A 7,011-nucleotide genomic window follows, 5' to 3' on the forward strand; every position below is an offset into this window, starting at 1 on the left:
TTTGTTTATATCGAACGAGTATTTGTGATATGTTATAGCAGATTTTTCAGGTTGAAATGAAAAATAGGGTAATTGATTTTGAAAGTATCCAAATTATCGTTTTTTTTTTCAGTTTCATGACGAAATCTTGTTTTATCTTTTCATTTTATTTATTAAACTTTATTTTTTTGGCCAAACCACCAAAATATATCAAACATTTGTGATTTGTATATACAAATCTTTCTAACTCACAAGAAGTAGCTGGTTATTGCATATTACATTCTTTTTATAGCTGTTTTTGAATTGTTTCGATTTTTACGAGCATGTTGGCCACGTCAGACCTGATTCAGTAAATGACGTTAGATTGAATTAAAAATATTTCTACAACGGACACAACACGTAAAGGTATGTATAGTTGTAACTAACCCAACACGCAAATGTTTGGTATTTTATTGTGGTTAGCCCTTTTTTAATTATTTATTGTCTTTTTTAAAAAAATTTATTGTCCTTTCTTTATGAAACGTTTCTTTATAAAACTTTTGTTATGTCGCTTTAAAGGAAGGGTTTGTGATGTAGTGATTGAATGAGATGTTATGACTGTAATTTATGATATAAAAATGATTTTGTGGATTCGGAAGAAGTAAGATGGCACGAGGCATAAGTGCGATAATTAAATCAAGGGCATCGAGATTAAGTCTAAATAACAAGAAATTAGACCAAAGAGGGTCTATTTGAATTTTCCTAAAATAATAATTTAAGTGAAAATTATTATTTGATAAATTGAAATCTAACCGGACTAAGAAAAAATTAATAAATTGAAATTAAATAATTGGAGTCTCGAGTTAATAAATTTTACGATAAAGTCCATACAATAAAATTTAAGGAACTAAGAATAGATTTTAAAAATTTCAGACGAAAATATATTATTAAACGAAATTTGATTATCGGAAAAGAAAAAGGATATAAATAAATCATTTGGACCCGGATAAATAAGTAATGCGACAAAGTCCATTATTTATTGATAAAGAATAATCGTCAAGCTTCCGTTTAAATAATGAAAACGACTTGATATTAAATTGGAGGAATTGAAAATCTAAGAATTTAGTTGTAAGAGATGCCTAGTTGAAGCACCTATATAAATTTTTTCCCATCAAATTAATTAGGCGAGGACACCTAATCCCCTCCACCTCTTCAAGATTTCTCTAACTAAAATAAGATTAAAATCAGAAAATAGAAATGAAACTCCAACTTTTCTAAGAAGGCGCCGAAGCCATCATCACCATCGCTTCCTCTCCTTGCGCGTGGTGGACGACGGCGGCCATTTCAACGATCCGATAACCGTTTTTGATATTTAATCTTTATTGGAGAGCTAACACACACGAACAAGGTAACCTATTTATTTTTAGATTCAGTTGTGCTTTGGATGGTGTTTACTGATATCAAAAACTAGAAAATTTATGCTTGTATATTAAGTGTTTGTAATGATGTTTTAGGCTATAATTTTAGGTTATTCTTAGAAGTTTTGGATACAGATCGAGTGGGTGTCAAAGCTAGTAAAATTAGCAATTAACAACAAATTAATCATCGTATCATTTAATAATTTCATATCAACAACAAATGGACGCGAGGGTCCGGATCGTATATTTCAATTCAAAATCGAAATTCCAACAATCAGGATCCTTAAGTTGATTATATCAACAACAAATGGATCATCGTATCATTTATTAATTAAAGAACGCATTTAGGAATCATAAGAATAATACCTATATCGATTCTCCAACGATTCTTGGAGTCCCGAAAGTACGACGACCTCAAACTCGTCCACACGAGTATGCGTCCGATTGAATCTTCGCCTTTTAATCCGCAAGAGTTCCTCTTGCCGAGCAGCCCTAAACTCAAATTCTCGCGGCGATTACGTCCTTGTTCGGATCTATGAAAACCGTCGCCAAGTTTTTTCCGTGATTGATCACTACTTGAACTCCTTCAAGTATCTTTCTCTCTCTACAACTAGGTGTTGTAGTGAGATGTGTGTGTTGTGGTGTATCTTTAAATGAGCAAACCAAGCTCTATTTATAAGGTAGAGCTTTGCTTAAGAATGCAACACCTCACATGCTAAGTGTCACACACCATACAAAGGTGTTGCCACCACATGACACCTTTCATGTGGTGACATCACATAAGTGACATCATATTGGTGATGTCATAATATGACATCACATATAAGCTTATGACATTATCTCATTACATCACCATGACATCATCATTCCACTAATTTATAATTAGTCCTTTAATTATCATTCATTACACTAATTAATTACTTAAGCCTTCTAATCATAAAATTTGATTAAAATATAATTAGGTTCCTACTAATTTATAACTCTTATAAATTAGTCCTAATTAATTGGCTAAATACAATTAGGTTCCTACTAATTTATAACTCTTACAAATTAGTCCCTAATTTGTACTTGTGTTTCATCTTAGATTAATTTCCAAGATATGCTAGTATCTATATAAAATTGATCTTTCGCAAACTCAATCGGTTACACACTCTATTGTGTGTGACTAACTAGGTTCATATTTATATGGCAACGAGAGACATAAAAAACGCCTTTCTTATATTAAATAATTAAATCCTATTTAATTATTAATTCTCGTAGATCGAGAGTGACGTCTAGCAACATATCACGACCCCCCAAATAGAGATGAATATTTCGATGCATTCATTATGAACCAATATTTATAATTACCGTACACTAAAAATCCCCTTCATCTAAGATTCCAATCTCGACTAGTGTCACGGTTAAGTCAAACACTGTTTGTCTTGATCATATGACCTCATCTCTCAGTTCTAATTCTTGATAAATATGACTTCCACTAGAAACAACTTTCTAAGTAAATCATATACACTTGCGAAGGTTTTATCATCCATCAAGAACAATTCGAGATGGCATAGAATCTTGTCTCCGTTCATCCAGAGTGATGAATCCTTTCTAGGTTAAACCCCTATCTCCATATACAGCTGACTAGAGCCAACACATCCCTCGGCCCTAGCTCATGAAAGATCTAGGGTTAAGGAGTATCAAACTCTAATCACCTATATACAAGATAGTGTCACCTCAAGTCAAAGGACATATGTACCATTATGAACTAGATGACATTAAATTGATTTTGATGAATTACCATGTATAAGTCATCTAGCGTCACTTGTTCGACTCACTCAACACCATGAGTGTCCATATATTTATTCTGATCCTCGTCAAGTAGTATGAGACTCACTACTTCCTATAATTATTAACTCTTTACTAATCAGGAGAATAAACAGAGGTAACGATTTTTCGGGGATAATGCGATGCCCTTATTCGCGAGACCCCATCGATCGTGAACGGTTATTTAGATCACTTGTATAATATAATCTGTCACTCATATTCTTAACATTTTAATAATAGATTCTATCACAATGTGATAAAGACAATACGTAATAAATGAACACTTAGTTGATGAGACACTTAGTTCAAATAAAACATATATATCTTCGCCATTGGGATTAGTTCTACAAATATACACGATCAAATGGCCCTAGGGCACATATTACTAACAATAATGTCATGGGTACACGGAGAATAGATTGTGATAGTTTAATTAGGATTTGAATGATTGGAAATAGTTGATCTTGATTGATGAAGTTAGCAAGTTGAAAGTAACAAAGCAGAAAATGGTATAAAGTTTGCTACAATGGCCAGTTCACGAATAAAAACGAACCCTAGTCATAACTTTAATAACTCGGAAATGAATGAGATACAGAGACAGAGTTACATAGATTAATTTTAGACAAATTAATCATAGGGTTGTTAAGCTAAATTGGAAATTGTTGAAGTTTGAATAGGAGTGAAAAATAAGGAAGTTAAGGAAAATGATAAAAACTAGTTAAGAACCCAATTTCAGGATTTTATTTTGAACTAACGATACATCGAAACCAGTTGAGGTTTTCACGAAATTTGTAGATTGGATTATGGAGTATAAAAATGTCAAATTTGTTTCGGATTATACTGTAATACCCTGTAATTTTAAATAATTAGAATATGCCACGAGGTCAAATTGGAGTAATCAAAATATTAAAAATAATATTTTGAGGTTTCGAATATTAATAAAAATATTCGGAAAGACTAAGTTTAATAGTTAAAGGATAATAATCAGGTTTGATTATTTAAGGTTATTAAATTAAATCATGGGAAGTGATTTAATAAATTCGGAATACGTAAATTAAATTTAAACGTAAATTTAATTTATACGAAACCGTAAAAGAGTATCGTAATAATATGAGTTTAAAATTTAAATTGGGAATTTAAATTTTAATAAAAGAATATTAACGGGATTAATATAACAGAAAATACAACTGGACGTCGTAGATGAAAATATATAGATAATTAATATATCAATATACCACTCTAAATGGAGAGTTTAAGATTTCGGACAAAACCCCGAAATTAAAATGTTAAAATTCGAAAAGTTCGACGAGTTATGAACGAATATAAATTAAGATATATATATATATATATATATATATATTAAATAAAAAAGAAAAAGAAAAAGAAGAAGGATAAGAGAAAGCAGATGGGGAACAGTAAGGATAAATATATCCTTTAATTCCTAAACTTTTATTTTAATTAGTTTTAATTATAAACTAATTATATGTTATTAGTTAGTTCAATTTAAAATTAAATAATTTATAAGTCCCGAACGACTCATTTTGGTGTTAATATTCACAGAATAATTTGATGAAGCTACCGTCAAATTTTTATGAAATTTGGACATAGTAATCTTAATTAAACGGGACTGATTTGAACTTAACAAATCTTTGGAGATTTATTAAAAATAAAATATAAGTTGGATGCGAATAAAAATTATATTTTTATTCGTTTTATATTTTATTAGATTTTTGGATAAAGTTTCGTAAAATTTGAAATTACTCTCCGTTTGGACTACGAACGACTAATTAAAATCAGAGTTAAAGTGCATGATTGAACTAGTACCAAATGGTACTTCAGCCAAATCAAAGTCTCTATAAATAGAGAAGGGGGGGAGGGCGCATAACTCACCTCAGTTTAACAACTGAGGTGCTTGCTAGGCATAGCAAGTAGAGGTGAGGCGGTGCCGCCGCGGCGCGATCCATTTCGCGATTCCGACTCTGTTTCTTCGACGATTACTCATGTAATCGAGGTATTAATCTCGTATACGAAGTTTATTTCGATATATAATTATTATATATTCGATATTAAATGGTAAACGTATTGGATCGATCGTGTGCGTATCAATTCAACGTTTTAATTATAGAACTGAATTGTTTGGATTGTGATTAAATGTTCGGAGTGGGAAAAATCAATCGACCACGTCGAAAAGTGGCTCGAAAATGAAATCGGTGCCTGCACGTGTGCACGACCGTGCACAGGCCGTGCACGAACGTGCACTGGTAGTACACGAACGTGCACTGGCCAAGGCAGTGCACGAACGTGCACAGGCCCTGCACGAATGCGTAGTCCGACTCCGACGGGGTCTTTTTATGCAGCGAATCCGAGGGAACATCGCCTAGTAGGACGGTGTGTTTATCGTCAGCTAGTAAATGTTTAAAGGTGAACGTATTAAAATGATATAAGTATATATGTTAAAACGATACAACGTTTTAACTAGGCACTACATTAATCAATGTGATTAATGTTAAAAGGACTATAAGTCTATACCAAGAGTGGTATTATATATTGAACGAGAAGTTCAATATTGAGATTAGTTCATGGGTTTGTTTATAGAGTCGTCTATAAACAATAGTTGTTTGAGTCTATTGTTTATACGATAGTACTAGAGTTAGAAATTCAATGTCTAATGTGTTTGACATTTGAATTTTAATTAGATTCGACGAGTGGTCGATCTAGCGAGCCAAACACCAACGTGTTTGACTGACAAGCTTGTTTGAGCTTATGTTTTTGAAAATGGGGACGACAGTACTGTGAGTTTTACTTTGTGGTTTTTACTTTTGAATATTTATATTTAAACTGTTTTAAATAACAAATCGCACTAGTATAACTTAACCATGAAAGATCCATTGGAACAAGTTTCGTATTGGTTGTCAATAAGACTGTGTGATCACCAGTAGTGTTTCTCGATACGAGCATGTGTCTGACATAGAGGTCAGTTAATGTCTTTGGGCGTTGGAAGTGCTAGCGACCCTGACTTAACAGTCTGAGACGGCATTAACGGTTACGGTCACAGGCAATACTGTGATGGCAGTTTCACGGTTACGGTCTAGACATACGGCTTAGACGGCAGTGATTCAGTTCACGGTCTAAGACCCATGTTGTGTAGGTTGAGACCCATACAATAGTCTGCCTTGTAGGGTTTTATCTGAATCGACTAATTGGTAATATTTTACATATACAAATGTTTTATGTATTTGCGATTTGAATATTCAATTGTAAAATTGTAGACTCACTCAGAAATATTTATATTTCTTACCGTCCCTAATGTTTACCTTTCAGGCAATCAAGTATGAGGTCGGACTTCCATAATAATTCTGGAAGTAAATGTCAGCCATACCTCTAGAGCTGCAAGTAGTCGGGTACTGGGAAGTCTGTCTTTCTGTTTACAGTAGTTCAAACTATTTTGATAAACTCTGATTGAACTACTGTATATAAGATATAAGCTTTGAAAAGCTGCGTGTTTTCTAAAATGCATGGACCAGTTGTTTGAGAGATACACTGGTTTCATGATTTTAGCATTTTAGGATTGTATTGAAAACAGAGCAGGTGCGTCAACTGAGATTGATGTTTGCGCTCTCATTTCTTGAAATACAATCAGGGTTTTAAGAACCCGTTTTTCAGAAATGTGTTTTCGTTAAACAATAGAAATGTTTCAACAATGTTTTCTGAAAACTGACCATATGTGATATATGATCTTGAATTGCGATCTCGGTTTTGATAAAAGTGTTAAAGTGTTTTCGCAACGAGGTTACAAACCTTTTTATGTTTTAAAACGCGAAAAATT

Source organism: Mercurialis annua, linkage group LG8 (assembly GCF_937616625.2).
Source record: "Mercurialis annua linkage group LG8, ddMerAnnu1.2, whole genome shotgun sequence".
Taxonomy (NCBI): domain Eukaryota; kingdom Viridiplantae; phylum Streptophyta; class Magnoliopsida; order Malpighiales; family Euphorbiaceae; genus Mercurialis; species Mercurialis annua.